General features: G+C 41.9%; 1 protein-coding gene and 1 long non-coding RNA gene across 25 annotated transcripts in view; one reads left to right on the top strand and one right to left on the bottom strand.

The window, feature by feature from the left end:
* Positions 1 to 23,149, bottom strand: part of ESRRG (estrogen related receptor gamma) — a 696,316-nt gene that overhangs the window by 625,839 nt on the left and 47,328 nt on the right. For 2 of the 24 annotated variants that reach the window (XM_069544602.1, XM_069544595.1), the window contains exon 1: positions 14,091 to 14,191. The exons of 11 other annotated variants lie outside the window; for them this stretch is intronic. The gene's annotated coding sequence lies outside the window, so the exon portion shown is untranslated. Of the gene's footprint in view, positions 1 to 3,133; positions 3,404 to 13,809; positions 14,221 to 23,149 lie in introns of those variants that run through there. 11 more of the 24 variants (XM_069544603.1, XM_069544598.1, XM_069544580.1 and 8 more) reach the window with 10 other exon arrangements.
* On the top strand, positions 13,942 to 15,454 carry LOC138415997 (uncharacterized). Its single transcript, XR_011247473.1, has 2 exons — positions 13,942 to 14,278; positions 14,570 to 15,454. It is a non-coding gene; the product is annotated as an uncharacterized lncRNA (long non-coding RNA).

The following is a 23,149-nucleotide window of genomic DNA, read 5'->3' on the forward strand; positions in this document are numbered from 1 at the left end:
CCTGGTGGGCTGCAGTGCATGGGGTCGCGAAGAGTCAGGCATGACTAAGCGACTTCACTTTCACTTTTTGCTTTCATGCATTGGAGAAGGAAATGGCAACCCACTCCCGTGCTCTTGCCTGGAGAATCCCAGGGACGGGGGAGCCTGGTGGGCTGCCGTCTATGGGGTCACACAGAGTCGGACACGACTGAAGTGACTTAGCAGCAGCAGCAGCAGGAACAGCTTATGAAGTACTCACTATATGCCAGACATGGTAGAAAAAACCTCCTATGCATCAGCTCAGTTAACCCTTTCACCTGCCCACGAGCGGGCCTGACCCTCCTGTCTACAGAGGACAACGTGTCCGACAGAGAGGTGAAATCACTTTGCTCCAATTCTTAAGCACAGTGATCAGGTCCAGAGCAACATCTCCAACCCAGGTCTCACTCCACGGGTTGTGTCTCTAACCACCTTGTAGCTGACACTTTACTCCTGTTCTTCGGTGTAGGGAATCAAAGCTGCGAAAAGTAAAAATACTGTATTTCATTATCATTTACTACCTCACCAAGACTTGGTGTTCCCCTGGCAGCTTCAAATTGCTCCTTTCCCTCGCAACATGAATGACTACAGTTTCTTCTTTCCTTTCTTTTAGATAAGCGAACCTAGTATTAGAAGAGCTAACAAACCATGAAGCTACAGACAACCATAACATTCTAAAGAATTCTTCAGTCTAAGCACGTGATGAGGCACTCCAACATCTTAAAAAGCTCATTAAAAAAAAAAAAAAGTTTAAATACAAGAACTGTGTTCCCACTCATAGGCCTAAACAAAGAGTCCACTTTCTTAAAAGTGGACTTTGATAAAACTCCTGAGTGGATACAGAAAAGACTGATGCTCTGTTATCTTACTGAACTTCTAAATTACAATGCCCAAGCTTTTTTTCACGTGCTGATGGGGTCTAGTGTAGTGAAGCCATTAACAGAAAAATAAACAACCCAAATTCTATTATTCAATATGACATCTCTACATGTACAATGATGCATCTATTCAGAAGTATCTGTATGATAAAAGGAGGTAAGATATGCATACAGCATGATCTTTTGTTCCAAGACGATACGATGATTTCTATCATCTGTGCATAGACCAGTTCGAGTCTATTTCACCTTGAGACATAACACACGTAGAGATAGACCTTTCCTCAGGGTGCCCAGGATTGTCCAACACAGTGACTCTGAACCCCTTCATTCCTGCACACTGGGTACCAGCCAGGACCACCCTCCAAATCTGGCTTCTAAGTGTCCCCTTTCACCCCAACTCTGAAGACTAGAGTTTCTTCTTTCATTTCCTTTAACAAACACATCTGAGATTCATACCAAACAAACCACAAGGGTAGCACTTAACACATATACAGTGTTAATGATTCTTGGTTGAAGGGAAATGCATGAATCTACAACCACGCTCACGTCCAGAAACCACTTCTATCAGAGAAATGCAAATCATATCGCAAAGGCGCGTCCTTGTAGAACTCAGGAAAGGTCTGCCTGGACTCCAACCTAGAGGTTAGACACGGCGCTTCTCCCAGAATCTGCCTGCGCTCATTACCATATTGCAGGAGTGGCTTCCAAAGCCAAGAACAGTTTCAGAAAGGCCAAGGTTCTCAAATAATCCAGAGATTTAGGAAGGCAGAGAAAAGACAGTGGCATCACATAAAAGCCAAGGAACAAAATGACCTATTCCTCCTACATCAAAGCTTGAGGACTTCTAGAGCACACTTTTAGCATGACCTTCCATGGAGGAAGCCTAGGAAGACACAGATGTCCTTTGGGTTTCTAAAAGGAAGGTACTTACCATGAAAACCCACCAGTCACCACGTTTTGCCCAGCATGACAGTGGCCGCCCTTCTCCACAGAAGCACAGCCTGGGACCCACCAAGTTTGTGTAGCTGTCTACTTGGGTGGCTTGGGACTACGCGAAGGGGGAGGGGAGGCAGGGTGGGCAAGGTGGGGGAGAAAAGACGGACTTTCCCTTTAAAACTGAACAGAAGCTGATCCCAAATCACATGACCTTTTACCGTAATTTCTATTAAAATCATTTCATGTCTGGTTGCCTCTGCTTTCCTGGCTCATTTGTATTGTTTACAACAAGTCATTGCACTGGCAGTGAGTGGGGGCTGAATCCATGGTTACCCGTTTTTACATTCACTAGTTAAATGGAATGCAGTCCTGCTGTGGGTTTCAGGGAACCAGCTCTTAAGAAACCACAATCCAGCTATCAATCAGCCTAATCGGAGAGAAATTAATCTTATAAACCCAAGTATTGGTACATATTAAAAATTGATGGCGAAGGGGCACGGGCTTTTTATTGGTTGGAGTTACGAAAGTGGCCAAGCTGACATTCGACTTACAGCTTCAGAGTATTCGGTCTGAGGTCTCCATCTGACAGCTGTACACGTTGTGCAGCTAAACAGCTTTCAAGAGTAACACGACCACCCTTGAAAATAAATCCTCCTTCCCCCCACCCCCACCCAATTTTGTGAGCATTTCCTTCACCTGGTTGCTCTTAGGATCCAAAGAGTGCCTGAACAACAGTTCAACCAGACTGCAAACCAGCAAAGTAACTTAACCAGATACACACAAGCCAGTAAAACATCACACCGACAGCCTTGGGTAGGATTCAATTAAGACAAAAAGCCCAGTGGAATGCTCTTTATGAGTAAATTAAAACTGCAAACTAATATGTTTCATTGAGAGCAAGGACGGTCCAAATTCATTCTACTGTCTATGAATTTAGGTGGTTAATTCTTCTAAAAACATTCCGCAAAGCAAACTTGTTTCTCAATATGGACATGCTCAGCAATTATCATTCCTAATCAAAATTTACAAGTTTTCTAGTTTAATGCCCACCATCATCATCCCACAAGTCACATCTCCACGCTAAATGAGAACAGCAAATAGTTAAAGCTAACATATTACAACCCCATCTACTGCAAAGTCACTGTATCAGAAGCTAGAATTGATTTGTTTCCTCAGAACGAATGGAAAATGAATGTAACAAAACGTCAGAAAAATCCCTCCTGCACTGCTAATCGGATATTGTATAATGGTTGATTGCAGCTCTGCCCTGTCCGCTCGCTGCCTAAATCGTACATACTTACACGTTCTGGGCTCTTCCAAGAGTTTGGTGCAGTTTCAAGGACAAATGTCTTAAGGAAGCCTCTCTACTGTGCAGCAGGGAGTCTAGCGCGGATCTGATGACAAGAGCGCGGTGCTAAATCTGACAACAGAGAAGGAAACTTCCTGCGTGGAGAGGAGATCTTGGAAAGTCTCGGGGTTAAAAAGGCTGCTTTGAATGTGCTGGGTGATCTGCTCCCTGGTTGTGTACACACAGTAGCAGCTGATCTGTGTTTGCAGCCCTGCAGAAAGGAACCTTTACTGAAAACCAATGGTATCACATTTCAGCAGAGCTGGTGCCAAGGGCTGGAGAGCAGAACCACCTTTGACAACTTTACACAATTCAACCCAGCAGACTTACCACAGGTCACAGAGGAGCGTACAAGGCATCTCTCCCCTCCCACCCCATCCCAGGTTTCACCTCGAATAGGTTAGCGCAGTTTCCTGGGAATCTAAACACCCAACAGTACAAGGTATTTCCTGGACTTTTATTAAATATAGTCCCCAATCCCTGCTGTTCTGACCTACCATGGACTGTATTTTTATAGAATTTTAAAAAATGAACCCTAATTTTTAAGAGGCATGGCTCTCTGTTACACAAAACTTCAGATCCACGGTGGGTTACTAATCCCGCATTGAGTATTTCAGGCTCCCTGGACATTCCTCACAAATAAACCAAGGAAAAATAAATCAGCATTGGAGAACTGGGTACCCAATTCCAAGTTCAGAAGTCAGAGTTATCAAATTCCTGTTTGGTTGGGGGCCATCTTTTTTTTTTACTGTTGATTCTAAACTGGCCACAAACTGTAAAACTTCACTCCAGGTGAACCTCCTAATAGAACAGGGCTCTTGGGATTTTAGGGTCAGGCAAGCGGAGTATGAATATGCTGTTTGGTGTAGCATCACCTTCTTTATCACCCTATGATGGAGAATGAAGATTCTAGACCTTGCCAGCTCCAAGAGGGAAAGTGAAGAGAGTGTAAGAGATAGAGGGGGTTTAGGGGCAGGGTGCTGGCTGCTGGGACAAACTTAGTCCAAGTCACTTGTTAACCAGTTCAGTATTTGTGTGTGCCTCAGTGTCCTTCCTGATGATAAGTCTAGGCTATGGTATATTATATGGTCTTTTCTCACAACTGCACATCTGACTTCAAAGGGTAGAAATCAGGGCTGACGGTTTAACCAAAGGCCATGTTCAATGCGTCAGGCAGCACAGGGAAGTGTTCACCTGCTCCTCTGAAAGCTGGCCCATAAGCTGCCTGGGCACCCGGTCAATTACCCAAATCTTTTGCTTTTCATTTTGCCCACACTACGGTTCAGATGTATGGTCCTTCCCTACCCTGTAATGTAATGACAGCTTCCCATCCTGATCTGACTACTTTCTACCTACTTGAGATTGAGTTATTTAAAATCTTGAACTTCTGATTCTTCACCTATGAAATGGAAAGAGTATATTTACCATTCAAGATTACTGGGAAGATTTAAAGAATAACATAGGTCAAGGGCTGACCCTAGGTGCCTGATATGCATGTGTTTATCACCATGTACTGCGCCCCCTCAGAATGAGGCCCAGGGCTAGAATCAGGGGTACAGGTCAGCTGAGACACGACCCCTACTCTCAGGCGCAATGTTTCCAGTGTCTTTCCTTTCCTCCTTCAATGTGTGTAGTCTCCATCATATACCAAAAAAAAGTTTTCAAATACTCTGTCCCATTTGATTCGATGATAATCATATAAGACGGATGAAACTATGCTCATTTTGCAAGTGGGAAAACCATGGCTTAACGAGGTGAGAGTCACGTAGCTAGTGAATAACAGCTGGGGACTTCCCTGGTGGCACAGTGGTTAAGAATTTACCTTTCAATTCAGGGGACACAGGTTCAATCCCTCGTCAGGGAACTAAGATCCCACATGCTGCGGGGCAACTAATCCCAAGTGTCAGAACTAGAGAAGGCTGCGCACTGCAACAAAGACCCAGCCCAACCAAAAAAAAACAAAACAAAACCTGTAGCCCAAACTTCAATCCAAGTTCTGATTCTGTCACCATACATATGAATTTGTCACACAGCATTCATTTTCTGCACAAATCTCTATTGTATTGTTATCTTAATAGTTTTATGTGCATTATTGTACTTCCCTAAAGATAGTGTTGGAGAAGAGAATGGCAAGCCACTCCAGTATTCTTGCCTGGAAAATTCCATGGATAGAGGAGCCTGACAGGCTACAGTCCATGGGGTCACAAAGAGTTGGATACCACTAAGCAACGAGCAAAGATAGTGTCAGTCTTTAAAGAGAGACTTAAAATTATTTTCTAGTCTCTTAACAGACCTAGCCTGACACTAAACGTATTATGTGTTTAATATATTTTTCTAAATGTAAAAGAAACTCAAGCTGGGTTCGTTTACTCCCTATGATCACTCTTACAGAAGCCATAGCTTCTCAACAAATAATGCTCGGGAGGCTGTTTGCTGCCTTCCAGTGTCTGTGCTATATCTTTGTGACAGCTAAGTTGCTTTGGTCGTGTCTGACTCTGTGTGACGCCATGGACTGTGGCCTGCCAGGCTCCTCTGTCCATGGGATTCTCCAGGCAAGGGTGGGATGCCATGTCCTCCTCCAGGGGGTCTTCCCAATCCAGGGATGGAACCCGCATCTCTTATTTTACCTGCATTGGCAGATGAGTTCTTTACCACTAGCGCCACCTGGGAAGCCTGTGTTATGTCTTTAGTTACTTTCAAATAATTATACACATGTCAAAGTTTTGAACATTGCCTCATAATTAAACCACCTCAAAATTGTTTTCTTCATTGGTTTAACATATATTCTATACATCAAGACCCAATGAATTTTGATAGGAAACTTTTACTATTTGCTTTTAAATTCAAACTTGATCCTTAGATATCTCTTGATTTCTAGGTTTCCTTTAGTTTCAAGGTTTGACGAGTCACAAAGCATAGAATTACATTGATCATTATCTTGTGAATTAGAGCAGAACACACTGCCAACCAACCTCAGGTAAAACCCAAGCAGATTTCTGAATCTTTTAAAAAAATATACTGTCTGCACAAACAGTCCAGATTTCTTCAGTAATTCTTGATCTACTGCTTCACTTTAGGTTTTGAAATGTAGTCCATTTCTGATGGAAGAATTGGCTAGACACTTATCAGCGAATCCTACATAAAAATATTTTTGAAAGAGATCTGTATAGAATCGAGAATTTGGAGTTCAATTGATGCATTACATTAATTAGCTCTGTTATATCTTGGAAATGTTTCCTTGAATGAAATTTATATCATTATTAATCAGTGCTTACTGCCAAACAATGATTCCTTCAACCTTAACAAAAACCCAGGGAAATCTAGATTAACATCAATGTCAAGGCAGAAGTGGAATGACAGGCAGTGTTTGAGACAAAGAAATCAGTGACTGGATTCATTGTTTTTGTTTCCAAAGTCATTCACACGTGTATTTAGACAAGCTGTGGCCATCTGTAAGGGCGGGTAAATGTGTTCCTTGTGCACTGGCATTGCATACATTAGAATTACCAGGCTTGCTCCATTCAACTGGCCAGCTGCATACTATTTCATGCTTCCTCCTTAAATAAAATATTATGTAAAGTACCCACCACATACTTGGTCCACAGTTCTTGGACCACAGTGGACAAGAAACGTGCTTCCCAAAGACCACTCTGGAGTTAAACAAATCGACCTCAGCCTTGAGCAGACCTGTTCAGCATGGAGAATTGCTTGACCCAAGACTTTTCCTCACCATCTAAAAATACACAGAATATTCAAGCGCTTTTATAGCCATGAGTCTTACTCAACTCCCACAACCATCTTGGAATCAAATGCTTTTCTTATTTACATGTTTACCAATACGACAAATTCAGAGAACTTAATAATTTCCCAAGGTCAGACAGGCATGAATGGCCCAGGAAAAATTTCAAAATGCATGCTCAAACTCTAATTTCAATACTTTCCACGTAATTCACATACCATATTCTCTTCAGGAAGAATGTGCATGCATGAGCTTGGCTCTTTTCCCTTTTTGGTTCCTCATTGTACAGATCAGTTAAATGCAGACCAAGCTCTCTCTCTCTCTCATTCAAATATACACACACACACACACACACACACACACGCACGCAAGCACGTACACACCCACCCACCCATATGCCTCTTTTCTACCTTCAGCTGCCTTCTATCTTTTCTTCTCTCACATCTTGGCCAATTACTTCAAACAGAATTTTCTCTAAGTTTTTTTCACTTTCCCACTTTTCAATAATTGGTTATCAAAAACCAAATCATATTATAGGTGATAAACTTAGGTGTCCTGCTAATTTACACTATTCCCAGGGAAAGAAATATTTTGCAACCCTGTCTCTAAAAATCCTGAAAGTTACTAAAAGTTTCATTCATAAATTTTTTTAAATCCCTTTCAGATACTCTGCAATAGTTTCCATCTATCTTTTTTAACATCCATTTATATGTGTATTCTCTTAAACATCAACCCTCTAGAATCTAGATAAATGATAAACTATCAGTCAGTTTTATTGCCTTTATGTTACTCTCATCACTTGTTTCATAACAGCACTGTTTTTTTGCAGTTTTTTCCATCACTGATGTACAATAATTTACTCTAGTAAGTAGTGCAAGATTTTATGGCCTAGCCTAGTAAAGTCATCTGCATTTAAGATTATTTTCTGTGGGGAAAAATAAGCTTGTAACTAATAATTAATCTACAAATGAAAAATTTCAGTGTAAACTTGAGTGTCTAAGTTTCATGCATGAGGCTTTCATTTCAAACCCCTGAACCTGAGCTGACTTACTACTCTACACATTACCATCTCCAGTCATGGCATAAGGCTACGCTTATGTAAATACTTAGCTTATAGAACAGAAATAACCCAAAGTATGATTAATTGGTTTATTCATTATTAATCAATCACTTAATTCAGAATCACTGGAGACCATCAAGTCATACCCCGTCATTTCAGAAATGAAGAAACAAAGGGACATAGTTCTCAGATGAAGAGGACGGGCAGGTCATACTATAAACTCTGCTCAGGACCATTTTGACTGTCCCTGAGCTGAAGATCAATGTTCAGTAATACCCATTAGCTAAAAAGCACAAATTTCTAACTCTGATGGATCCAAAGGGTCCTAAAGGTATTATGTCCCATTTCTGTAACCTTTGGAAAATAAATGTTCATCCTAAATAGAACATGAATTTCTAATAACCGAATTAAACGGTTCATCTAAATAGCCAACTTTGGATTTCTCTCCACACATAATAACTTGGAAAAATATATAGCCTGTGTTTACTAGAGCGCTATAGCCACAGTCTCTAAGAAGAGCTATAACTTGCTAACAATTTTCCTGATTTATGTTTGAAAACATACAGGGCATGAAATGATTTCTGCAACCTTACATTTTCCTCAAGAACATTGGTAGGCAGAAGATAGGTTCCAAAAATAATGCTGGATTGCTTGTTGCAGCCTCTTTTTTAATAGAAATGTGTGATAGGCAATTATATGTGCTCCTCCAAAAAAGAAAAAAAAGCATCATTAGATTTTTTTTTTTCCTGATTAAGAAAATTTTTAAAAAAAGAAGGAACAATGAGGATGGAAAGAGGAAGGGAGAGAGGAAGGAGCTGGTGATAAAAGCATCTCTTTTCATATGATGTTTACATTATAAAAACTGATTGCCTTCTTGCCTAAGAAAATGCAATAGATATTCTTCTAAAGAACAGCTTACAGATAATGTATGGTTACAAACCATAACACGCTATACAAATGTTAGTTATTTTCTGTTATCAGTGTTTAACATATATGGAAATTTACCTCACAATCTATAATTGTGCTAATTAAAACAAGTATTTGTGAATATAAATTATAATGGTCATAAAATCAGCCTTATTAATCTAATATATCTTAGAGTGAGATTGAATTTAAATGGGTCACTCTGGTAACACAGATACAGGAAAACACAGTTTATCCTACCACATAAGTATCAGAATAGGAGTACAAAAGTTTTTCTATGTTTCATATAAAGTTAGCATCCTAAATTTGAATCTTCCAAACGGTCAAAGATCACTGTGACAGCTACGCATATTTGCCACGTTAAAAACAAGAATTCATTTATGTAAGGAAAGTAAAATCAGGACATTCATTAGTTAGCATCCTTTACAGGGCCCTATCCAAGTTATTTATTTTACCAAATGTGCCATCTGAAACAGCTGTAAGTGTCCATAAGTAAATAAGATAGCTTTGATTCTCCAGGGTCTGGCATGTGACCACAGGAATTCTAAACGTATTTAACCCCCTTTTGTGGTAACTATGATCATTCCCTTGTTTATACAAACAAAGTATCTTTCACAATAGAAATATAAACAGAGGCCTGACTTAAAACTACCAATGATTCTTCTTCCCAAGCACAGGTATTATTGAGCATAATGATATAAACACGTTATAAATAGTTTAAGGTGTACATATCAGAAGGAGAGTGGGAGGAAGAATTTACACCCAATACGATGGAGCAAGTCAGCTAAGGGGGCAGTGAGCCTTCACAATTGGAAATCATTCGGGCACTTGAATGAATGGCATCTAATTTCCAAGGAAAAGGAAACTGCCCTAGCTATGTGAAAAAGAGTCTTAGCATCACTACCATATGTATTTAGGGAATTTTTATTTAATGATTTCTAAAGATATTTCCAGTGACCTGAATCTGAAGATTCAAAACCAGAAGGTTATGTGTCCACATTCTATACCAAAAGACTGAATTATTTTCTGCCATCATCTCTCAAAAGAAAGTCCTTCTCCTTGTTGGCCACCACTTATCACTGATTCCAGTATAGAACACTATTACAAATTAGGTTGAAGTAATCTAAAGAAGATGGTTCTAGAGGAAGATACTTAAACTTTCCTGCAGCACCCTATGCCATTTGCTCACCTGAGACCATAAGGAGCATACAGGACTCCCATATAATTCCCTACTCTGATTCCTAAAGTCCACTTACTCTACTGGAATGATATGGCTAACCTCAAACACTAAATTGCAAAGCAGAATTATTTCACAGCTTTTAAAAACTGGCAACAAAGTGACAAGAGAAAATTTCTTTGTTTGCACATGAGGTACATATTTTGACTTTATAAAGATACTGTAAGTGAATTTCAAAAATCACAATATTCTGAAACTAGGTAGTCATGACTTCAAAACGGGAGACTCTATTGTTCACAAAGAAATTTTCAGTTGGGTTTTTAATATCAGTGGTTCAATGGAAAGATTCGCCAACTGCTCCCTGGAGAAAACAGAAGATCTGCATTTAAATAGAGATATAGTATTTCCAAATGCACAGTGTATAGAAGGCAGATACTGTCAAGGTTTTTAGTAAGTTGAGAGTAACTCAAATGCTATTAGGTACATTTCGAGGCTGTAGCCTCTTCATTGCATTGCCCTCCATCTGTTTCCATAACTTTGCTTTTTCCTCCATGCATTCTTTGTAGTATTTATCCCAAGAAGTTAAAATTAAACCTTTCTCCACTGCAAACTCCCCACACTAGCAACCAGCAATTACTAGTGTACACATCATTTCTGATGTGTACAGAAAAAGACCACAGAAGATAGGTTGGCCAGAAATGTTAAATAATTGAAAAGTATAATGACTTAATAGAGGAGTAAGCTTAGTTTACAATGCAGCCCATTTAAAGCCATAAAGATACTGTGTAAAAATTTTATCTTGTGGTTGACCATTACATATCCTATCTATTATTCAAAAGTATCTCAACATTGTTTTTCTTCATTAATGTGGCTTTTGGCATTTCCCTCAAAATCTTTCTGTTCCCAGCGTTTTCCAACAATTTTGAAACAAATACAAAATTCCTACTTTCTATGTCATAAATTTCCCTCACTGGGATAATGAGATCTCCAGTGTCTAATTGAAACCAATTTCACAGGTCAACTTGTAAGGCAGCCTTTAACTTCCTTGGGTGTGATTTGTTTTGCACTGAACACAATCAAGCACGCACAATATTAAAAAAGAAATAAAACAGGGCTAAAGCTACTTGCATGGACACATCTGTAAACAAAAGAGAATCTCATAAATAACCTACTTTCCTGGGACACATTAAACCAGAGATTTGTCTATACTATTAAATGTCACAGGGCATCAGGAAAGTTCTGCCTTGACTGTTCAGCTAAGGTACGTAGCAAGTTTATGAAGAAGGAAAAAAAAAAACAACAACAGAGAGACACTTGGGATCAATTTCAAACATAAGCCCATTACCTCCAGCAGGCTCTTGCGAAAATTCTAGTTGCAACTGAAACGTCCCTGTAAACAAGGTTCCTGAGAACAGCCTCAAATACTCTTCTCAGCAACACTTTCCCTCCCAGCCCTTCGGCTGCGTGCCTACCTACGAGGGAGGTTGGTTACACCTTATCTGACTGTCCTGCCATCTCATGCTGATTCTAATTCAGAACTCAAAGTGAAAGATGAAATATCTTCCAGATCACTTAATATTGAAATCCTGTCGCAGTAATAAGTGGTGCTCAGTTGGAGATGGGAACATGGAACTCTCTTGGTAACCTTTTAATTTCTGAAAAAATTGTACAGAGTAAATTGAGTGGCACAGACATCGTAACCAAATGGAATGACCTGCTCTATTTTGTTAAAGCACCACCCATCGGAAGTTCCGTTGGCTCCCTTGGCAATCCCCCCTTAATGAAGACTGGCGGGTTTCAGTAGACACTAGGCACTAAGATTTAAATGCTATTTTGATTTGCTGAAGAAATGATCTTTTATTAACGTTCATCTCCCCAGTCAATGGACAGCTCTCTGTGTTATATGATACCATCCTCCACAGAAACGCTTCTAATTCTCCATAACATGAGTGGAAAGAGTTATGAGAACTGTTTTAATAAAAAATAACAAAGCCATGCTTAACAGACAGATCTATATTTGAGAAATCATCTAGGCTTGTTTCATGATATACTCGATTCTTTCCGTATTTGAAGGAACAGAAGCCCCATCACGTGACTTCATCTCCATCCATATTTTCAAGTACCTTCTTCTGTCAGCGATTCCTCAGCTCAGATTTGAGAACTGTTCGAATTTCCCTCTCTTCCCTACAAGGACAGAACACTGTTTCTCAGGTTGGTTAACTCATTTTGGTAACATCAAACCTACTGGAGAGGAAAAAATAAAAAAGAGTCCAGACACCCCTTACCCACTCCCCAACCACATCCCCTGCCTTCCCCTGGAGAACTTTTCTTCCCCTTCTCTCTTGCCTGCTGCTTCTGAATTTGGGCCTTTTCCAAACACACTCCCCTATTTGGACTTTGGGCAGCGTGAGAAACAAAAGAGAGTCTCTCTTCAAAACTAGACCAAGTCATTCAGCTGCTCCGCACCACTTCAAAACATCCCCAGGTCTCTTGCTTCTTGACTTAAAGTATTAAGCAGGAGTGTTCTGAAAAGAGTAGGAAGTCATAGGTGGCCCTAACAGCTGCACTTAACTCACATGCTGAGCATTTCTTTCTTTTCTCCTCTTTTTTCTTTTTTTTTTTTTAAAGAGAGAGAAAAGGTGTTATTTTCAACATTGCTCTCTGGTTTGGAGTAGCAAAAATTATGTGCTTTCCGTGTCTGCCCGTGTCTTCTTGGGAGGCCACTGGTGCTTGGCCCTACAACACCAACCCACAGCAAAGAAGCCTCCGTTTGAAACCGCCCGGTGTGGCAATTCACAACATCACCCGAGCAAGCACGAGAGATAAACACAGACAGAATCACTCCACAACATCGAGGCACCGCAAGGGACTTCTCCAGGCCTTTCCGGACTTTTCCAGAAATGTTCATTAAGATTCTGAAAGGGGCGAGGCGTGGGGTGGGAGTCAGGGAAGGTAACTGGAGGAGGACAGCTTGGCCCTCTGTGTGCGTGTCTCTCTCAGACTCTCATCACCGAACACTGGGGGGTGGGGGGAGGGGGTCTAGCCTGCAGATCCATTGGAGAGACTTCAGGGCTAGAAGGGGGTCGGTGGTTTGAAATACTTAATATGACGGTCGGTGACCTCCGTGTAACTTCAGAGAGTCCCACGGGAAGGTGAACGCTTTGGGGAGACACAGAGGGTGAGGCGTAGAGGACAGGAAGGAGACACCTAGGACTACAGCAGCAGCAAGCACCAGAAGGATCTTTCCAGCCCACGACTACTCCTCAACTCCGGACACCACCCTCTCCCCAACGGCCCCCTGCCCCGATCGCCTCGCCCCCTAGGACCCCCACCCCGACTCATCCCCCACCCCGGTCCCGGCGCCCTAACTCTGCCCTTACTCTTTGCCACTTTCCCAAGCCCTGAAGTCTCGATCCAGGAAGGGGGATGGGAGAGGTGTTTTAAAGAACAAATCTCATGGAAATGAGAATTGATCAGTGTCTCTAGCACACACGCGCTGACAGTTTTGCAGTCATGGTAAGGCGAGTCTACGACAGGGGGACAGTACTCATGGTTGTGTTATGGAGGGAGGGGTTGCTTTTTTTTTTTTTTTTCCTCCGAGAGACTCTAAACAAGTGAAGGGGGGAAGGGGGGGAGCAATAGAGATTTCCACCAGGACTGCAAATCAAGGATGCCCCCGATGCAAATGTCTGTCTCCAGATGTTGATGATAAGGGTTTGGACCAGTTACCTTGGCAGGGTCAGAACTGCAGCAGGCTAAGCAGGTGAGTCGTCGGGGATTTTAAAGAAGCCGAAGCCGGTCGCTTTGGCTGGGAAAGTCTACAAAACCCCCATGCAGGAACATTGCACGTCTTACACACGCCTCCTTTAACTGGGCTCCCGCGACCTCGGGCGGGCGAGGGGGTGCCGGCCGGCGCGCCGGGGCCAAGGGCACGGCCCCCCGCTGGGCCCCCGCGGGTGCGGGGCCGGCCTGGGTCCCGGGGTCCGCGTCCCGCGCGGCTGTGCACTCACCGAGCCGGGCGGCCAGGGGCCGAGGGGCGCCCGCCGCTAGCCGGAGCGCCCGGGCGCCTCCCTTTGCTCTTGGTAGCGTCGGTCCGCACTCCCTGTGACCCAGGACGTCATGATGCCTGTCTGTTTTCTCAATGATAACTTGGCAGAAGAAGAGAGAGGCTGCCAGGTTCTCCTCGGGTGGTTACGTGGTATGTGCACGTTTCTGTTTGCATGTCTTTCTCTCTCTCCCTTTTGCAAAATAAATATCTAGATTTCTCAAAAAAAAAAAAAAATCCCGGCACTGTCATGATTTGATTGCATTATTGCGTTGGCATAATTGACGCCTCTGGGTGTGTATTTATGTGTCTGTGCGTGTGGGTTTTTTTGTGTGTGGGGTTTTTTTCCCCTTTAAATCCTGCTGCTGTTATTACCGCCGCAGCCGCCGCTGCCGAGCGGAAAGCAAGCATGCGTTCATCTTTTGTCTTTCATTTTACCTTCAGGGTGACATTCAGTGCCAACGGCTCCCTTTTGACCTTCGCCAATCCCCGGCTGGGCAAAAGACGTTTGGGGAAACTTGGGGGGAGGGGAAAGAAGCGCCCCTCGGCCCCGAACGCTGGGGTCTCCGTTCCTTCCAAGGCCAGACCCCAAACCATCCGGACCCACCGCCCACCCCTGAAAAACCATTTTCCCTTCTACCCACCGGGCCCAGGCGGAGAAGCGGCACCCAGACAGCGAGGAGCATCCACCCAGGGCCTGACATTCCTGTTCTCGGCTGGCACTTGCTGACTTGCATCTCTCAGTGGCATTCCCAGTGTGTAGGCCTCTCACAACTGGAGCTATTTTTGTCTCCCAGAGATGTTCCTTAAAGCCCTTTAAAAATGGGGAGTTGGGGGTGGGGGGCAGGGAAGAAAAAGAGAGAAAGACAGAAAAGGGCCAGCTCCCTATTTGAGGGGCTCTCTGGACACATCCGGAAATTTGGGGGTGCTTTCAGACGTCTGACCCACAAGGGGAGTTTAAAAGGGCAGAAAGGAGAACTAGCTTTTATTTGAATTCTTCTACAACAGCAAGAAAACTTTTTTTTTTATACCAGGATATTATTGCTGATCATTCATTGTATGTATCACTTCTCTCATTATGTTCTCTGGAATCAGTAGGGAAGGTCTCAAAAAATATTCCTTAGTGTTTGTTTCTGCAAACATGTATTTTAGATGGTGTGGCTACATAACAGGAAAAACGGAGAGCATGTCTTTTTGTAATCTGTAGTTTACGTCACTTGTACATTGGTATGTTTTACATAGCTTCTATTAATCACAGTATCATGTACGTTCATCACTACAGTACTATGCATTGCTGAAAAATAAAAATCTAGCATGAGGTTTGGCAAATACTTTGCCCTTCTTTATCACTAATTCCCCATTTGGGGTAGTAGAATGGGCTTAGGATTTTTTCCACCCCCCACCCCCCAAGCCCCTTGTTGACCTTGGTCACCATCATGAATAAGTGAAGTCACTGATTCAAATTCCTAAAAGATGACAGCAGAAGTCAAGTTTGCAAAACATTAAGCATGGAGGAGAGTGTCAAATCTGGATGAATTCAAAAGTTTTTCTCCCCAATCTGAGAAAAACTTTTGAACTCATCCAAAATAATCTTCAGCTGCTGTAGGTTCAAAAACAGTTTACCTATTTGAGAGGTTGGCTCCATTTAATGAAAACAGCAAATCAATTCCTAGGGCTTTTCCATTTCAACTCACAAATCAAGAATCACTAGCAAATTCCAGAGGGAAGTCATTGTAATTATGCAAAGACCAGGCCATTTACATTGGAGCAGAACCTCACTAAAGTAAACCTAGGGAGGGTCTCAGGACTCCTGACTAGTACATTCCAGAAGTGAACTCTATCTCATCACCCTTAATAATCAGACATAGCTGTCTAGCTTGGCTTATCTGTCTTCTTGGAATGCTCAAAGGATGAATCAGTGTAGTTTTGTCCCGTGTTTAGAGGTTATCAGGGTCAAAGATGATTCTAAAGAAGGCAGAGTCTATTCAGAACTCTTACGGAGACATCATCTCTCCACGCTCCTGGTGACTTTTCAGTAACTATCCAAGAGGGACTCATTAATATTCCATCTACCAACCTGGTTCTCCAGCTTGTTTACTTATTAACCTCAGAACTAGACCCTGAAAGACCCACTGCCAAGAGAAAGAACCATCAAAATGTGACTAACTTTAATCCCTTGAAATTCAAGTTTTTTGTTCAGACAAATGCCTTCTGTGCTGTTTTGTCACCAACCCACATGCTCATGCAGGTCACCAAGCAGTTTCCTCTCCCAGAGCTGAGCTATTTGAGCAACCAGTATCGAGGAAACATACTCAAGTTCTCTGGAGGTTTGAGTAGATCCCTTGTAAGCCCAGCTTGTCTAAATCCAGTTCCGGCGGGGAACTGGTCTCTCTTATTTATTCAAGTTCAAACTTCTCAGACTACTTTCAAGTCTTTTTTTTCTGGCTTTATCCTAAATATAATAGTTGATATTGTTGTAACAAGTTCAGTTTACAACTGGTGGCACAATTGAAGTTGTACAACTGTTTGTAACGTCCCAATCAAACCAAAGGGCATAAAAGCGCTTACTAAGGTAGATGAAATATATACAAGGCACTGTTCTAACCATGTGTTTAGAAGTAATAAACCTAATTAAATCTTCTCAACCTCAGTGTGAGAGAAGGGTTATTGGTATTCTCATTGTATCCCCAAAGGAAACAGAGGGACAGAGAAGTTAAGTAATTTGCCCAAAGTTACACAGTTGGGATTTACATTCAAGTGCCTTGAGCTGCCATTATCAAGCTCTCTGCCTATCTACTCACCTACCTACTCAACTTGTATCCCAACTGTCGAGTCCTGCAGTCAGGCTAGTCACCCACTGCCCGGGGCACACCTTCTGTTACCTCTTACTCCAATGTCATTGCCCAAGCATTCAATGTGACTGGTCAAGTCCAAGTCAGAATCTTATTTTGCACACAAAACCATTATTTACCATTCTTGAGCATACTGATCATCATCTCTCTCTGTTCTACAGTGTTCACTTGTACATATGACATCACTGTTATTTAACCATTTCAGGGGTTTGCTTTTAACTCTCCACTCCCAATTCCTTTGTAACAGGACTATAGTTATTTGAGTGTTTTTCCCTGTCTTTTCTGGCTTGCCTAACAAAGTGTCAAGTGCAACAACTGGTTCTCATTAAACAGTTTCTGATCACTCATTGACACAAAAGTGCCCTTTGGAGAGCTTAGATGCCAATGTTTAATTTGACAGACATCAAACATTTAACATAGCACATGTTTTATCCTTTTAACTGGAGAAAAGGCAAGCTTATTTCTCCATATTTCAGACAGGCCCTGAAAATAACAAGTAAGATCAAGTGAAGTGAAAGTTACTTAGTTGTGTCCAACTCTGTGGAATTCTCCAGGCCTGAGTACTGGAGTGGGTAGCCTTTCCCTTCTCCAGGGGATCTTCCCAACCCAGGAATCGAACCGGGGTCTCCTGCATTGCAGGCGGATTCTTTACCAACTGAGCTATGAAGGTAGCCCAGGCAAGATCATAGGTAAAACTATTTAATTGGAGAAGCATATGCTTAAATATATATATTTTAAAATATTTACTAATTTGTTTGTTTGTTTGTACCTGGTGCTCACTGTGGCACTCGGGATCTTTAGTTGGAGCATGGACACTCAGGGACACTCTTAGTTGTAGCATGTGGGATCTAGTTTCCTGACCAGGGATTGAACCTGGGACCCCCAGCATTGGGAGCACATTGTCTTAGCCATTGGACTACCAGGGAAGTCCGTGGGGAAACATATTCTGATGGGGTAGAACCTAATGAGAGTGAGGAAAAAGAGTGGACACATATATAATTGTAATATTTGTAAGGCAATTATACACTTAATTATGACTTTTTAGCCTTTATGAACCTTTCTCTGCTGGATTTTTAACTTTCTACGTGTCAAGATACTGATTTTCTTGCTTTAAAAGACAGGAAAATAAGTGGGGAACCATAGTCCCTTGTGATCTTCTCTTGGATCCACTGTTGATCAGCTATGGGTGATATCTGGCAAAAGACTGAATCATTCTCAACCTCAGTTTCCTTCTTGCACAAGGAGAAAAGTAAGCAGTCTATTCAGACTGGATTTTGGGAAAATACAAAAATATGCTGGGGAGCTCAGGTAAAATTAACAACTGTATTTCTAATTCCTGAGTATAGTTAAGGGTAGCTCAGAAAAAAAATCCATACACCAAAATATGTTCAAACTTTGTACCTTTTCCAAGATGGCCCCTTTTATATGAGATAAAATGATTAATAACTGTCTATACCAGTAACCAACCATATCAGCCAAAATGTTACTAGTCATTATTCATACTTGCCTACAACTTTTCTTTCTACCACCATCAGAGTGTTGTACAACCTTTTTTGAGGTAAATGGGTTCAACCATTTATGCCTTGATGACTTAGATTCAGGTGTTGCTAGCCTGAATTAAATCATGAAGTCAGTTGAAAAGCACAGGTATATGGTGAAGACAGGAGGGAGACAGACCCAGAATGGGACCTCTTATATATTTCCTGATGTGATTCATTTGGAAGATGCTTCTCTCTGTGTTCCTTTCCTTATTTATTCCTATGCACTGAAAAATTGTAACTCACCAAACTTCTCATCAGGTCTTTGTTAGGATAAAGTGAAATGGCAGGAAGGAAAGCACTCTTCCAATACAATGAAATACAATCATGGCAGATGTGCCTCATTTTACACTAGAGTTGTGTCTCTAAAAATTTTTTACAAACTTGGTAGAGCATAGAAAGACAAGAATTTAGGTCCTCTGGCTGAGGATCTAAATTGATTTCTACTACATCTTGCTAGTTATAGGACATCACAAAGTCCTACAGTTAGTTAGGGTTATAATCAGAATGACAATACAGATCAATGACCCTATCCACTCCATACTTGAAAGATATCGTCCAAATAGTAAGAACAGCAACTTATCAACTAGGACCAAGTCCATAAGACAATTTCTTTAAAATAGAAATGCACTCCATGCCTTTGTTATGAAAGACCACAATATCATATAAGGCAGAGGTCCTCAACCCAGATTTCATGATCCATTAATGAATAAGGAAGTCTTGAAGTTGTAGGCAACGTATGTGGGTATGTTCCTGCGTGGGCCTGTGCACTGCTCTCAAAAGAAGACCCAAAGTTTCATCACATTCTCCAAAGGGTTCATGACTCCAGAAAGGTTAAGAACCACTGATGTAAGAATAGTTTATTTTAAAAACTGAACTTAAAAGAGAATAACACATCCATTTCAGCCAAATGTCATGCTGACTACAACATGGAGAGTGTATAGTAATCACCAATATTCAGAATGATGGCCTTGAGACACAATAAAACTTCAATCATCAAAGAAATTTATTATCAAAGTATTTTACTGAATATGGAGAAAATGGGCCACCCTTTTTAAAAGACATGAATATTGAATTAAAATAAGAAGGGCCCTCTGGTTTGATTTCAGCTGGCTGGACACTGCTCTGGGTACTAAGAAAGATGGACTAGTTTGGAGAAATACTCATTGTTTCAGGGAGTACAGTTAAGATCCATGGCATCCGTTAGGTGCCAAGGAATGGGTGCTGCAGGAAGAACTGTGGCAGTGAGGTGGGGAAGAGAAATGGGAGGGAACTTGGCAGGAAACCTGGAATCAACAGACTTTACTGTCTGGCTTGGACAACTCAATTAGTGATAGGATGTTAAAGAGATACAAATAAAGGTAATATTGAGAAAATGATGAATTTGGTTTGGGATATACTAAGCTTAAAGACTTGTGCAACAGCCAGATTCCACCAGCCTTAGGAGAGATTTAGACAAAAATCTGTGGCCAGAGAATTTATTTTGGAATCATCAGTAAATTGGCAGTGACTTAAGCTGGTAATCAAGATGGGGGGTGGGGTGGTTATCAATGTAAAGGACTTAAAAGCATCTGACATAGAGTTGCATTTGTTTGAATAAAACCTAATTTGTAAAATATGAAATTATGTAACACTCAAGGCAAAAGACTGCTGGGGATTTTAAATATCTGTGGACACCTGTATTTGTACCATACATTTCTGAATAGGGCAGTAACTTTCAGATTTTAATATTACACCTGGGGTTTTCTGGAGTTCTTTCATTTTAAGGCTGTATTTTCATCTGAGATATTTGCTGCCCAGGTTCAGAAGGGAGAAACTTTTCCTTGGCAACCAGGTTCAACTGGAAAAAATGATCAAGGTGTCACCTGATGCTACGAGTCACCGACTATGCTCTCAGCTCTGCGGCCCTGCCAGATGCTGACCCAGCAGAGGAAACTCGGTGTCATGGAAAGAACACTGAACTTGGAGTCAGAACACGCTAGCGGGAGTTGAATTTCTTCCTCATATGGCTTTTGCGACCCTGGGCAAGTCATTCAACTTCTTTCAACCTGGATTTCCTCTTTAGTAACTTCCCTACCATCCTCATGGAAGAAGTTTTTGAGCATTGGTGGTTAGGTAATCTCCAGAGAGGTGCATGAGTGAACCTAACCACATACTTTAAAAGTCACCTTGAAGAGCAGATGTATGGATAAAGGCAGTGGCGGTGGGGCGGGAGGAGGGTAGGAAGGAGAGGGTGAGATGATTCATAGAAGCATACAGACTACCATATGTAAACAGCCAATGGGAATGTGCTGTATGACTCAGGGAACTCAAACTGGGGCTCTGTAACAACCTAGAGGGGTGGGAAAGGGAGGTGGGAAGGAGGTTCCTGAGGGAGGGCACATATGTACACCTATGGCTAATTCACGTTGATGTATGGCAGAAATCTAGCCAATATGGAAAAGCAATTATCCTTCAATTAAAAATAAATAAATTCCAAAAAAAAAAAAGTTACCTCGACGCCAAAATGAAAGCCCCCTACCTTCTGAGTGACAGTCTAGCGTGGTCCATCATGCCTTCTTCTCTACCTCCATCAACACACTTCTCTGACGGTATTTATCATACTTCAATTATCGTTACAATGTCTGTCTTTGCTGCTCAACTGTAACTGCCTTTAGTGTCTTCCCTAAAGGTGTCTTAGCTCTCTTTTTAATCCCTAGAGCCTCGTACACAATAGGTGCTCCATAAATGTTCAATGAATTAACTGGTATCAAGGGAGAGCATTTGCCTGCATCTGTTCCCATTCCACGAAGTGTTGAGCTTTTCTGGGAAATAGAAACAGCCGGGCCAGCCTTCCTGAGAGGCTCTAAGCTATAGAGCACAGGTGCGGTGCCTAGAGGGGCTTCCCTGGCGGCGCTAGTGGTAAGGAGTCCGCCTGCCAGTGCAGGAGGCAGGAGAGACGCAGGTTTGATCCCTGGGTCAGGAAGATCCCCCGGAGCAGGAAATGGCAACCCAGTCTGTATTCTTGCCTGAAGGGGTCCCTCTCAGAAAACTCCTCCATTTACTGTTTATTAAGCTACTTTACTGTACAGTTAGTATAAGGGAATAAAGTATGTCACTTCCTAATCATATGAAAACATAAAATACAAAACTGCCCCTCTCTCCAAAACATATAACACGGATTTCATCTGCCATCGATGTACTTTTATTCTTTGTTAAAATTTTGTTTTTAGTGGGACATTTCAAATATAAAGAAATTGAAGAGTGAACCTTCACATGTCAGATACCCAGATCTAGCAAGTCTAAATATGTTATCTTTTCTTTGGGATTATTTTTTTTAAATAAGAAAATATGGCATTTTAAATACCAAAAAAAGAAAATAAATGCTGCAAACCAGATTTTACCAGAAAGCTAAGGAGAGGAAAAAGAGGGTGGGAGAAGGCATTGGGATCCTAAAGGAAAGTTGAGTGGCTGTCATGGCGTGGTGGAAAGGACCAAGAAAAACGAGACTGTTGTCCTATTTCAAAGTCCTTAGGAAATATCTTAAACTCTTTATGATCACTGATTGCATCTTTAAAGTGGGATACTATTTAAGTATTGGAATTATTAGGAAGATGAAATGCATATGAAGGCATATGCCTTATCCAAATAGGCAGCTGATAAAAGCGAATTCTCCTCTGTCCCCGCACACCCTCCTCCAGCTGCTGCCTTTCTTCCTTCCTAATTCTTTACCTTCCCAGAAGAAAAAAAGAATCTGATCCATTGATTTGTAACAACAATCTACTTGGAAGCTTTTCTCTTGGCCAGGCTGCTAAAAAACAAGAAGATCACAAGGATTAGCTTAAATCAGTGAGCCCCAGACTTTACCATATACTGGAACCATTTGAAAAGCTTTTAGAAGCTTTCTAAATGCTCAGACTTCCTTAGTGGCTCAGATAGTAAAAAAATCAGCCCACAGAGACAGAGACTGGGGTTCGATCCCTGGGATGGGAAAATCCCCTAGAGGAGGACAATAGCAACCCACTCTAGTATTCTTGCCTGGAGAATCCCATGGACAGAGGAGCCTCGTGGGCTCCAGTCCATGGGGCTGCAAAGAGTCAGACACGACTTAGCAACTAACATTTTCACTTTCAAGACACACCCCGCAGTAAAGAAGTCAGGATGCAGGATGTGCAAGGGTGGGAGCCAGGTGATAGGATGTGTTTAAAACCCCCAAGTGATTCCAATGTGTACCCAAGTGGGGGAACCCTGGCTCATATGGAGAAATGGGCCTGTGACCAGTTAATTTAGCTAATTGGAGCCTGATGCTAATGAGGCCCAGGGTTTGAATTCTGGTGCAGGGGTGCCATTCTCCACTCTCTCAGAATGCTCACTCCTTCTGCCATGCTCCTTTGGCCAGCTCTGTATACATGAGCCGCAGACGGAATGACCAGAGACTCACTCAGCCCAGGATCCAAAAAAGTGAACAAAACAGCCCCTAGGACACTCATATTTGTAGGCCTTTACAATGTAGCAAGTGCTTTAACACTGTATTTCATTTCCTCTTCACAATAACCCTGCCCAGTTGGCATGATTACGATGCCCAATTTCAAGATGATTAAACCCAACATGAGGGAAGTTCTTTTGCTCAGAGACAAAGTGGCAGATGGAGGTCT

This window comes from Ovis canadensis, chromosome 12 (assembly GCF_042477335.2).
Source record: "Ovis canadensis isolate MfBH-ARS-UI-01 breed Bighorn chromosome 12, ARS-UI_OviCan_v2, whole genome shotgun sequence".
Taxonomy (NCBI): Eukaryota; Metazoa; Chordata; class Mammalia; order Artiodactyla; family Bovidae; genus Ovis; species Ovis canadensis.